At 44.4% G+C, this 13,418-nt stretch overlaps 1 long non-coding RNA gene across 1 annotated transcript; it reads left to right on the plus strand.

Moving 5' to 3' along the window:
• The first annotated feature begins 381 nt into the window (after positions 1 to 381).
• LOC127034594 (uncharacterized) lies at positions 382 to 10,044 on the plus strand. The gene is made up of 3 exons (XR_007769433.1): positions 382 to 459; positions 2,828 to 2,929; positions 9,969 to 10,044. It is a non-coding gene; the product is annotated as an uncharacterized LOC127034594 (long non-coding RNA).
• Positions 10,045 to 13,418: the final 3,374 nt, after the last annotated feature.

The raw sequence follows: 13,418 nt of genomic DNA on the forward strand, positions 1-13,418 counted from the left end.
TGCTCAGCATCTTTCAGGATCAGGCCCCACACAACCCAGTTATAACCCTGGCTATTAATACTCATGTTTACACAGGCGAAACAACATGATCCTTCTGGCCTTGGAGTCTCTGAATTGACAGCTTCCAGCATAGCACCTCCTACTCGGAAGGCAGCCCTTCCTCCACCAGTGCAGTGCAGCCCCCTCTGACATGAAATGAGACAAGCGCAGCTCTGAAGAACAATTTCATCCACTTGAAACTTCCAGAACAATTTAAATCTGCAGCCTTAGCCCTCCACAGCACTGGAATCAATGCCACCGGTCTTATTTACAAACATCCTGGGAGCTCTAATGGTCCTGTGTGATCAGGACAGTAGCGTGATGACTCACAGGGAAGAGTGCTACCTAATGAAATACCAGCACCACTTCCCGCAGTGCTGAGATGTACCTTGGACAAGTTCTGAGCTGACTGAACGACAGGTAAGGTGTGATGGCTCCAGGTTTTTACACGTAGTGGTGTTTCCAGTAGTAAGCTAAACAAAAGTCCTGTCACGCTGTGTTTTAATGTGTCTTCACAAAAAGTGGCTGCACCACAACATCAAACGAGAGAGATCTTCTTGGAATAGAAGCACTTTGCATTTTCCTGCTCTCCCATCACTGGCTGCCTGGCTCTCTGTTCCTAAAGTAAACAGCTGCAGAGAAGAACACGGGCATTGTTGAGCTTTTCGGCAAGTTAAATCCTACCCTCTGAGCGGCATGACATGTACACACCTTCTCCCCCATGGCAAGTCATGAAAGAGGCCCGCTTCCTTGCTCTTCATCTGACAGAGCCTCGTCATTAACTCCCAGCTGCTTCACTTGAGTTCTGCATGCCCCAGGGTGAGAATCTGAGACCCATGCGCTCATCTGTTGATTAATCCAGGATTTATCGCAGATCCAAGAGTCTCTATTTGACCCAAATAGCACTCCCAGCATTTCTTCATGTAAGGCGCTCTCGAAACCCATAGCGTTTCAGTGGATCGGGTCACCATAGCAGTGGCTTCTTCGTTCCCAAGCTTCCTTCTACCTCTGCAACTTAGGTGCTCATGCTAGGTCTCTGTTGCCAAGATAACTCTCACTCCATGGCCTACGACAGCACCATGCAATAGAGCACCCTGTTCCCACTCAGCTACTGACCACCCTGCTCCACTGCTGAGGCTCCCTGCAAACACGTTGTGTTTCATGGGCTCAGTCCTCCCAAGCACTCAGCGCCGCCCGTCCTGCTGAACTCAGTGAGAAGCATTGAACTCTCCTTACTAGGGCTTGTGGGATTAGGCAGGGCTGCCAGAGGATTCAGGGAGCCTGGGGCAAAGCAATTTTTGGGGCCCCTTCCATAAAACAAGTTGCAATACCATAGAATACTATATTCTCGTGCAGGCCCCTGTGGAGCCTGGGGCAAATTGCCCCACTTGCATGCTCCTCCTCCCCCCCCCACCCCCCACCCCCGGCGGCCCTGGGATCAGGCTCTGTTGCCACATCTAAAAGGCTCTGCAGGTTTCCTCACAAAGTCCAACTCGTTGCAAGTGGGGAGAGACGAACCTGCTTTTCTTCCCAGCAAGCTGCCTCCCGGGAAGACCTCCCAGCCTCCTTCGTACTATGGAGTCCAAAGGCTATTGCCTACCATGGCTCTGCTAGGGAGGGAATTAAATGACATCTTTGAGTGAGTGAGGCCAGAGCAGCCAGCCCCAGCCCACCTTGGAGTTCTCCTGGCTGCTGTTCCTCAGGTAGACTCTTGGGGTCCCTCCTTGAGTTCCTGCCACACAAGCTTTGATGCTCTGCCTCCCTGGTCTGTTTGGATGTTTATCTTGCTTTCCTGGCTTGGACACTCCTGCCAGGGAACCATCCAGGGCTGGAGCCATCTAATGTCCCACCGCCTCTAGATTGGCAGGGTCTGCAGAGAGAAAGGGATAAGACCCTCCTTCTCCTCTGGCAGCTGACTTCCCTGAGAGCAGAAAGTGTCCCTCCAACTCCCTCCTAAATAAGTACAAACACCAAGAATGCTTTTCAGATTGCTCTAGTACCATGAATCAGGGCCCAATCCTGCAGGGTGCCCAGCACCTTCCCTGCCCGCTGAAGTGGATGGAAGCAAAGGTGACCATCTGTCCTGTCATTGGAAGGGATGCCCCTAATACGTGCCTAATGTCCTATGAACTGCAGCCAAACCGATCTGCTTGCAGCATTTGATCAGATAAAATACCGGTTCCAGGAACTAACCGTGCAGAGGATTCTGATTGTGAATAAAGCACTGCAGGGTGGTGTCCCGAATCTATCAGACATTTCTTTTCAGGCTGTCCTTTTGAAAGGCACCTAAGGGAGGAATATGTCCAATTCCCTGTGAACGAGGTGCTGAACTCCTGTTAGGCATCTGTGACACTGAGCCAGAAAGGACTACGCAACTAGCAGGCTCATTGGCCCTGATTCAACCTTTAAAGACATATTAGTGGGTTTTACATGTGGATTTTGCATGTTTTATTTATAAAATTGTTAGAGGTTGACAATGTAACCAAACGGTTCCTGTTTATCGCTGTATTTTGTTAATTCAGAGATCAAATGGAAATGTTAACATTTAGAGGAACTGTTAATGTAGTGACATCAGTCTTCATTTCTCTTTGCAATATTTAGTAAACTACTTGTAAATGGTGGGAGATGGCAGTTGCCTTATGTTAATCCATATAGTTAATTACCGGTGGTGCTTAGGAAATAGGGAGTTACTTCAAAGTCACTATTGTTCACCCATGGACTGCACACTGTCAAGAGGCTGCTAGACAACTATAAAAGGAACTCTGGGGGCCTGATCCTTTTATTTCAGATCTGCTTAAGCTTCATCAGGGGACGTTTGAGTCACAAGACTGTGGTCTCCAGCTCCAGTCTGGGTCACCCTGATATTGGACATTGGACTATATAACATATGGTGAGTCCTTTCAGAATAAGTTCGATCTGTACTATGAAACTGACCTAAGAACTCTATTCAGATCTGTATGTATAATGATCTTTTAACCAGTACACTCTCTCTTTTTTACTAAATCTTAGTTTAGTTAATAAGAATTGGCTGTAAGTGTGTATTTGGGTAAGAGCTGAGATATCCATTAACCTTTGGGATAGGTAGAACTTTTTATATGATGGACACAATTTTCAGTGATCTTCATCATATTTGACTTGGCTGTCTGGGTGGGAGCTCAAGGCTGGGTTGCTTTAAGAGAACTGTATTTCTGGCTTCTGGGTAACCCGTGAGGTATTGTAGAAGCTGTTTTGTTCCTGACTTGGTGAATCTAAGTATTAGAATAACCTCCAGTTTGCGGGATTGTCTGCCCCATTCTTTGCAATTTGCCCTAATTGAGCAATCTCAACATGCCTTCCCACCCCCGAGACCCCAGTCACAGCATCTTTGAAAATCTCATCCTTATTTCCCTAAACTGTGAGGTGTCCTCTGGGGGGGGTGGGGTGGAGGAGGAGAGGGATATGAGGGTACTCAGCACCTCGCCAGATCAGGCCAGTGACACACAGCAATTCATTGGTTCCTTCTGGACTTGGAATCTGACCTCCTGTGTAACACAGACCAGAGAACTTCCCCAAAATAATTGCTAGAGCAAAGCTTTTGGAAAAACATCCAATCCTGATTTTAAAATTGCCAATGATGAAGAATCCACCATAAGCTTGGGTAAATTGTTCAACAGTTAATTTTTCTAATTAAATTGTATACTTTATTTCCAGTCTGGCTTCAACTTCCAGCCATTGGATTGTGTTATATCTTTCTCTGCTAAACTGAAGAGCTTATTATCAAATATTCGTTCCCTATCTAGGTACGTATAGACTGTCATGAATTCACCCTTCAACTATCTCTTTGTTAAGCTGAATGGACTCAAGGAGCTCAGTCTGTCGCTATGAGACATGCTTTTGTAATCTTTTAATCATTCTTGTGGCTCTTCTCTCAGTCCTCACCAGTTTATCAACATCCTTCTTGAATTGTGGGCCCCAGAACTGGACACAGTATTCCAGCAGCAATCGCACCAGTGCCATACAGAGATAAAATGACCTCTCTACCCCTACTTGAGATTCCCGTTCGTGCACTCTAGGATGACATTAGCTCTTTTGGCCACAGCATTACATAGGGAGCTCGTGTTCAACTGATTATCCACCCAGATCTTTTTCAGAGGCCCGGCTTCCCAGGATAATGGCTCCCATCCTGTAAGTATGGCCAATGTTGTTTGTCCCCAGATGTACACATTCACATTTAGCAGTATTAGAACACATTATTTGTTTGCACTCGGTGTACCAAGTGATCCAGCTTACTCTGAATCAGTGATCTGTCTTCTTCATTATTTGCCACTCCCCAATGTTTGTGTCATCTGCAAACTTTATCAGTGATGATTTTGTTTTCTTCCAGGTTATTGTAAAAAATGTTAAATAGCGTGGAGCCAAAAACCCCCACTGGCAAGGTCCACTGGTTGCTGCCTGAATATAGCTGTTGTAGGATGTTTGGATTGAAGTCCTAAGCCCCAATCCTGCAATTGACTCCATGTGGGGAACCATCCCTGGCTCCTTGTAGAGGCTCTGTGCGGATACAGGGCTCTCCCCCAGGGTCAGTCACAGGATCAGGGCCTCAGCACAGGGCCGGGGGGGGGCAATTTGCCCCGGGCCCCACAGGGGCCCCAATGAGAGTTTTTCGGGGCCCCTGGAGCAGGGTCCTTCACTCGCTCCGGGGGCCCTGGAAAACTGTCGCTGGGCCTGGGCCCCCAGAGCTTCTTCCACTCCAGGTCTTCGGCAGTGGGGGGGTCCTTCCACACTGGGACCCCTCACCGAAGTGCCCCAAAGACCCACGGTGGGGGGTCCTTCCGCTCCAGGACCTGCCGCCGAAGGTCCCAGGTCCCCTGAATCCTCTGGGCAGCCCTGCCTCAGCGTGCATGTTGAAGGAGAATGCTAGCTCCCGGGCCTGAGCATCGGAAAAAGTAAACCAAACCCAACCCAACTGCAGCAGGGGGTAAACTAGCCTGGAGTGGAAGCGGGGCAGAGCTCTGGCTTCTCTGTTTTTTGCACATTGCCGTGCAGTTCCTTGGATCCACCCACAGCCAAGCCAAAGGGGCTACCAGACGTTGTCAAATTTCACTTGTGTGCTGCTTGGATTCTAACCCCCATCCCACCCCTAGCTACATCTCTGTATTCACCATAGCCTTGTCGTCAAAATAAAAATCCCATTTTCTTCGCGATGGGTGAAGGATGCACCAGAGTGTCATTGTAACAGAGCCAAGTGTCTAGAAATGTCTGCTGCACCATGTCCCCTAGGGTGACCAGATGTCCCGATTTTTATAGGGACAGTCCTGATTTTGGGGTCTTTTTCTTATATAGGCTCCTATTACCCCCCACCCCAGTCCTGATTTTTCACATTTGCTGTCTGGTCACCCTAATGTCCCCACACCTGACTTAAAAAGACTTGCCCAGCAAAAATATTTACAAAATATAGCACCATCTAGTGGCCATTTAAAGTACACCGCCACAATCCAATGGCTCTCTTCCACCTCCACCTCTTCCCCCAAAAAGTATTGCTTTGCTTTGGTCCGTATCAGCTGTTTGTTTTTGTCTTTCATTATGTATGTGAGATTATATGCTTTTCAGAGCAGGTTTTAGATGGAAATGTGTCAGTTTAGAATTGCTGGAACAAGTCTTCATGTGCCTTAGTTGATTCATAGCGTTCCAGCATCCTGTTGCACAATTCATGAAGGAGTCCCATCTAAACTGTTCTCAAAACGTGGGCAGATGAAATAAATCTGGAAACCACGTTCGCAGATTTAGAATCCTTACAAGTAATTTATGAGCCTTACTCCCCTTACTCTTACGTAATAATATTAATGTCAGTTGCATTTTAATGACTGTCAGATACGCCAGTGTTGAGTGACATAGAAATTAATCAAATACAATTATCTCCAGTAGCACTAACATGGAGCCACAGAACTTAGAAGTGCCGCAAACCCTACACAGTTCAATGTGTTCACTTGTGATTAGGTTTAGAAATCGTTAGCCCAGAGCAGCACCGATCTGGAGCTTGTGGGATTAATTTTCCACCACCATCCCCATACAAAATGTTGTTTCCCATTTTCTGCAGAATTCAAGCTTTATTCCTAGACTTGTGCTTAGAACTGAAAGACCAGACAAATAAACTCTCACTTCCCCTAGGTCATGTAGCACTGGGGATCCCTTAAGCTGTCTGCTTAGGTTGGACATGCAAAACAGATGCTCAGATTTATTATTTATATTACTGTAGCACTTAGGAGCTCCAGTCAGAGACCAGCACCCTATTGTGCTAGGTGCTGTACAAACATACAGCAAAGAGACAGTCCTGCCCCAGAGAGCTTGCTAGCCATGTAGACAAGGGATAACCGATGGAAGACAGGCTGATGGGAGATTGCAGAGAAATGATGAGGTGAAATATATGTGTAGAGGGAGTTATGGGGAATGTGGTTACAAAACAGCATGACTATTAATGGGTTTCCTGGAGCTGATCCCAAGCTATGAAGTTTAGAACCAGATCCAGACTTCCCCAAAGCTTGGGGTGGTTGATATCTCAGGTCATTGTTTGGCCAATCATTGCAATTGGGATCTGCCTGGATCTGATCTGCCTGGATCCAACCTACACCCAAGTTTGGTAGGTTTTGGGGTCTATTTCTAGTTTCTGTTCCATTCCAGCTCTATCCCATGCCCATCGCTGTAGTGTCAGAGTGCTTTCTGGTAGTGCATCAAGTGATGCGACTCTCACTCATTATTTGGGGTTCCTTCTCTGTTCCTCCTCTCCCTGCCCCAGAGAGGAAAATTGCATATGGATGTTCTTGTTCAAAGTTGTTTTGTGTGATGGCCTAGGAACTTTATCTGGGAAAGCCAGGTCAAATAAACTCAAACCTTGTGTTGGGAATAGAAAGGTCTTAGGTTCTGTAGGAGCAAGTGCCACCTCATGGACTGGCCCCTGAGAAAGCACCATCTCCTGCACAAACAAGTGTGTGTCAAATCATCTGTCCTGTTTATTCGGCTCAATGCAACCAGTTTGGCTTAGATTTAAACGTATCCCCCGGGCAGCGTGGTGAACCCAAGAACAACAGGACTGCACTCGGGCATGAGAAGCAGGAAATGAAACGGGTTATAAACAAAAGTGGAAGTTGATCTGTCGGAATTCTATCGCCCAAGACATGCAAACGGCAAAAACGCTGTGAACAAACAGCCTAAATGGTGAAAAGAGAATGAGCTGAACTCTCAGCTTTAATAATGGGATTTGTGCTGAATAACAGCTCTGACTTATTTCATCATGACAGTCCCTTAAACCAGTGCCCCATTATGGTCACTTATTGTGCACTGATATCCTCTGAACACTAATGCATCTTGACACTCCTTTGATAACCCTCCTAAAACATCTAACCCGTCTTGACAATGTTTCACTGGTATCATAATGTGAATAAATCAGAACCTTTAATTCTCTAGCTCCTGCACCTTGGATCACAAGATCAATGCATTTCTCAGTTTTGTGCTGTAATCAGATCTATGGGCATACAATAGCATCACAGAAGTGGCGTATGCCAACAATGGTAAGATAACACTGACGTATGCTGATCTGCAAAAATGGAAACTCATCAAGCGTTCCTCCCTGTGCCAGGCTGAAAGAAATTAAAAATACATATATCCATTCTGGCCTAGTGCCTGCCTCACGCAATTCCCTCTAAAACTCCCTCTGACCATCTGTAAAGAGAGCAGTGAAATATTCACCCCTCCAGCTTAGAGGAACCAAAGCCATCAGTTGTGCAGAATATCTTGAGCAGTCACTTGGACGCCAGGGAGAGCTAAGCATTTAGGAAGTTTTTCCTAATGTCCAACTAAAGAACCCTTGAGGCAATTTAAGCCCATGACCACAGAGGACAGGACAAGAAGTAAAAGAGACAATTTATCATCGTCCCCTTTATAACACCCTTTTATGTACTTGAAGACTGTTATCATGTCCCCCCTCAGTCTTCTTTTTTCCAGACTACACAAACCCATGTTTTTCAATCTTTCCTCATGCATAGGTCATGCTTTCTAGACCTTTTAATCATTGTTATTGTTCTTTTCTGGACATTCTCCAGTTGGTCCATATCTTTCCTGAAGTGTGGTGCCCAGAACTGGACCCAATACTCCTGTGGAGGACTTATCAGTGCTGAGTAAAGTGAAAGAATTACTTCTCATGTCTTGCTTACAGCACTCCTGCTAATGCATCCCAGAATAATGTTTGCTTTTTCTGCAACTGTATTACATTGTTGAACCACTTTTAGTTTTTGATACTATAACTACCAGATCCTTCTCCTGCAGTACTACTACTTAGGCAGTCATTTCTCTGCACCCAGCAACGTTATTGGGAGTCACCAGATAGCACAGTTACCAATTGTCTTACAAACTGTTTTGCTGACGGTATAGGCAGTAAATTTTGGGAAGGAAAAGTTTGTTGTTAGTTGGGGTGCAATTTTTTTTAACTGAGTATAAATCCAAGTAAAATTTGATTGCCTGAGTGTCTCTGACTGGAACCATTTCTGATGGGACACTGAGCATGCACACAAATGAAACAAGGGTAAAATCCCAAAACACTAGCACCTGTGGTGCAAAGAACTGTGTTTCTCAGACTTCAGTGAATTTTACCCACACTATTTAGTCCCTTTCCATCTTTAAAAGCATTCAGCTTTTCAAATTTATCCATGCATTATTTCTAGATTGCCATTTCTGAGTTAGAGGATTCTGAAAGAACTCCCTCCATGTGCTCTTTAAAAAATATCCTTCTTGTTGACTATGCATCAGAACCGTAACTGCAGGGGCTTTTAGTTGCCAGCTACTATAAGCTGAGCATCAACAACCTAAATCAAGTCACATCAGCTTCAAATGCTGGTTTTGAAACTGAAGCTGCCAGTTGCAACTAAGGTGCAGAAAATGTGGTGGTCCTACTGGCAGTTACAGATTTAGGTCCCAGGCTCTCCGGCTGCTGCTGTATCTCATAGTGTGCATCTGAAAGATGCAGGTGTCACCAGCAAGTCCCCAACCATGTGCAGTTGTTGTCACGTGCTCACATAGGGCCAAACTCTCCTTTCTGGTGTGCACTGTGGCTCTGTCATAGCATTCCTTCTCAGATCTGAACCTTAGAGTTCAGAAAATGAGATACTAGCACCTGAATCCTCTAAGCTTAATTACCAGCTTAGATCTGATAGCGCTGTCACCATCCAAAAATATAGTGTTTTGGGGCACTCTGACCTCCCCAATCTTCCCTGGGGACCCCAAGAACCCAGATCCCCTGGGTTCTTAAAACAAGGAGAAATAAACCATTTCCTTCCCCCTCCCTCCTTCCTCCCCAGCTCCTTCCCGCCCTGGGAACACTAGGAGATCACCTGATTCAACTCCGTGAATCTAACACAAAGAGGAACTTTACCATTCCCTCCCTCGGGCAATATAGACTCAAGCTTCTTTGAGCCTTAACTAGGAGAAAACACTCAAACAGGTCTTAAAGCAAAGCTTTTAATAAAAAAAGAAAGAAAAAAGTAACCGGTTTATCTCTGCACTTTAGATGGTAAAAAGTTACAGGGTCTTTCAACTTATAAACAATAGAAAGAAACTTTCTCCAGCAGAAACACAATTTAAGCTACTTCCAGCAAGTACACATATGCAAATGAAAAAGAAAACAAATTAAAAGCCTATGACCACCTTTTCTACTTACAATTCTGAACAGATAAGAGACTGTAGAAGGGAGATTGGCAGAAACCTGGTTACACCTCTAGCCCCATCCAGGACTCAGAGAGAACAAAGCCAAACCCAAAACCCACAAACAAAGGCTTCCCTCCCACGAGATTTTAAACTATCTTGTCTCCTGATTGGTCCTCTGGTCAGGTGTTTGGGGTCCCTGTTTGTTAACCCTTTGCAGGTAAGAGAAACATTAACCCTTAACTATCTGTTTATGACAGGCTCTCCAGTGCATGCTGAACTCATTTTGTGGGAGGAAGCTCTGTGCATGGGAACCGGTATGGAATATTCATTAGAGCTCCAGACTTCAGGCGAGTAAGGAGATGCTTTGCCCAGGATGGAGCTTTCATTGGCCAGTTGGGCTGGGCCTGTAGAACTCCTGATAGTGGTGATGTGTGATGAAGTGAAACAAGGACAAGGCAGCAGCTGAAATTCACAGGGTCTGAGTAACCCCTGAAGTTTCTGATTCAAATGAAGAGTCTCCAACTTCCAGTCAGGTGGCTGGAGTCACAATTATGCTGACGTCCATGAGCATTTTTGTCTTTGACTTCATTAGAGCCAAATCTTTGTTCCATCTCTTTTGCATAATGTGTAAATAGAAGATCAACACTCCAAAGAAGAAAGAGCCAATTGTTCCGTGAATATCCTTCATTTAAAGAGAAAAAAAAAACTGAAAATCTATTTTGAAATCCAGGAGACTGTTCCTAAATTTCCCAGAGTAGTCAGTGAAATCTGAAAAAGACTCAGCGCAGGAGTTTTTCATCTTTTTTTTTTTATATAATATTGAGACATCATTAACAATAATAATTAACAATTGAAGTGCACATTTGGCTTCATTCGTTTATGGAAACTCCAACTGTGGATGCCTAAGATCTTGCACTTTCTCGGCTCACGACAGAAGCAGGGCTCAAAGATTTGTATATCTTATTTCTCCATCACAGATGCAGCAAAGAAATCCCAGGAGGTTTGCTCCCCAGAGACCATGCAGAAGACACGAATAGTACATTGTTTGTGAATCCAATGGGCCCAAATTACTGTGTGGTGGTCATGGAATAAATTCCACAGATGTCGAGGCAAATCATGCCACAATGCATTTCTGTTCTGATGTTCAACTTGGAAAGCAATTGAGAAAGGTTAGGAACAACTAATTTTATTTTTTCCATGCTGATATAGATAATGAATCAGAATATGTGGGAAGGAGCATTTCCCATTATTTTCCTGTGTAGGGTTAATTCACCCATAAAACTTCCAGAAACAGCATCAAGGTTCTGAAGTGCATTCAGCTTTGAAAAATGATCTGTCCAAAAATAGCACTTCCTTTAATAGATCTGCTCCTTGTGTGGGCATGTAGGGTCAGATCTGCTGGTTTTTAGTGACACAAATCAGTTTTACTACTTGTTATCCTTATGAGGGCTGCAGAACACACACAGCTGCAAGTGAGCTAGAAATTATCACCAAGGTTACATCCTATCAGTGATGGCCATACAAACCCACTGAAGGGAGTGGGGTGGCACAGGAATTGCTGAGGGCTTAGTCTCAGTCATTGCAGAGGTGTACTGAAGGCCTAATCTGACCCCTTTTTCCTTATGTTGATGCATGGAAAAGAGAGATCTCAGGTGGCCTCTGCAGTTACTGAGCATGTTTGCTCTGAAGTTGCTGAAGGGGCCCTGCATTGCTATTTATAGAGTCGCCTTTTGGAGTAGAACTGAATTTTAAACTCAAAGGGTCTGCTTGGGCAGCCCTGCCTGTGCATTATTGTCACAGACTCCTCTGGAGGATCAAGAGTAGCTACAGGATCAGGCTGTCAATAACCTAATCCCAGATTTGGACCTTAGCGTCCAAAATATGGGGGTTAGCATGAAAACCTCCAAGCTTAGTTACCAGCTTGGACCTGGTACTGCTGCCACCACCCAAAAAATTAGTGTTTTGGGGCACTCTGGTCCCCCCGAAAACTGGGGGGGGACCCCAAGACCCAAATCCCTTGAGTCTCACAACAAAGGGAAATAAACCTTTTCCCTTCCCCCCCCCCCTCCAGGTGCTCCTGGAGAGATACACAGAAGCAACCTCCGTGAATCTAAGCAGAGGGAGTCCACCCTCTCTAATTCCAGTCCTGGAAACAAAAGCACTTCCCTCTTCACCCAGAGGGAATGCAAAGTCAGGCTAGTAAATCTAACACACACAGATTTCCCTCTGACTTCTTCCTCCCACCAATTCCCTGGTGAGTACAGACTCAATTTCCCTGAAGTTCCTCACTAAAGAAAAACTCCAACAGGTCTTAAAAGAAAGAAAAATACATAAAACTGGTCTCTCTGTATTAAGGTGACAAATACAGGGTCAATTGCTTAAAAGAATATTGAATAAGCAGCCTTATTCAAAAAGAATACAATTTAAAGCACTCCAGCAACTATAGACATGTAAATACAAAACAACAAACCATTTTGTACTCACAACTTGGAAACAAGATTAGAAAAGCAGGAAATAGAAAAATCCTTCTCTAGCTGAGAGAGATTCAGGCAGAAGACAAAGAACCCAGACACAAACTTCCCTCCACTCAGAGTTGAAAAAATCCGGTTTCCTGATTGGTCCTCTGGTCAGGTGCTTCAGGTTACTTTTTTTTCCAGGTGAAAGAGACATTAACCCTTAGCTATCTGTTTATGACACAGGCCCATAAGACCTTCCTATTATCGGTACTGTTAGCGAGAGCGCTTTCTGGGGGGACTATAACATTGGGTTTTAAAACTGGGTTGACTGAAAAACTGATGCAAGATCAATTTCATGATTTGTGGTGTGAAAAATCAAACCTCTGAGATTTGTAATGTTCCCTGTTGAATCGGTGAAATTGGAGCTTACAATATTTGAATCAAATAAGCAGTATTGCCAACTCTGAGTTTTATCATGTGACTCGCAATATTTGGAGTTGTTCCTTAGAACTCTAACTCCTCCAGTCTTGTGAATAGAAGAGAATCTCAGCTTTCGTATAAAACAAAAAAAACCTTAGGCCCAGATCCTCAAACATATTTAGGTACCTAACTCCCATAGTTAGGAACCTATATACCTTTGAGGATCTGGGCCTAAGTTTATAACTCTCACGGCAATGGAGGAGAGCTTGAGAAGATGAACCATAAAGACTCAAAAAGCCAGATAAAAAAGAACCCCGTGTTGATTGGTTGTTTTGAAATCTCACCATTTTTAAACCAGTCTCATTATTTTTTCTGGGCCTGACAAATGACTTTTGAACATGTGATGTTGGCAAAACACCAGTCACTTAAGTGCCTCTGAAAATCCCACCCAATAATTAAGATAGAAATGAATAGACTTATTAGAGATCTTATCCATTCCCTGGTTAATGCAGGATTGTCCCCTATATTTGCTGCTAGCGTTTTTTTCCAGTCTAATTATAAAAGTCCCCAGAGACCAGGATTTGAACTTCATTCACTGTGCAACCAGGCAACCCACATTCATTACATCCAACTGTTTTCAAAGTGATTTATAAATATCCTGTGGCAAGTTCCTCCTAATTAGAAGACAATGACTGTAGCTGTGTTAGAAAAAAGTCTCTGGTTTTATACAATGTGCAACCTGAGATCATACGTTTGAGTGGTGTTTTGATTTTTTTTAAAATTGGTTTTAAAGAAATATTTCTTGAGGGCGCGTTTTAGTTTCTGAGTCAA

Source organism: Gopherus flavomarginatus, chromosome 15 (assembly GCF_025201925.1).
Source record: "Gopherus flavomarginatus isolate rGopFla2 chromosome 15, rGopFla2.mat.asm, whole genome shotgun sequence".
In the NCBI taxonomy this organism is placed as follows: Eukaryota; Metazoa; Chordata; order Testudines; family Testudinidae; genus Gopherus; species Gopherus flavomarginatus.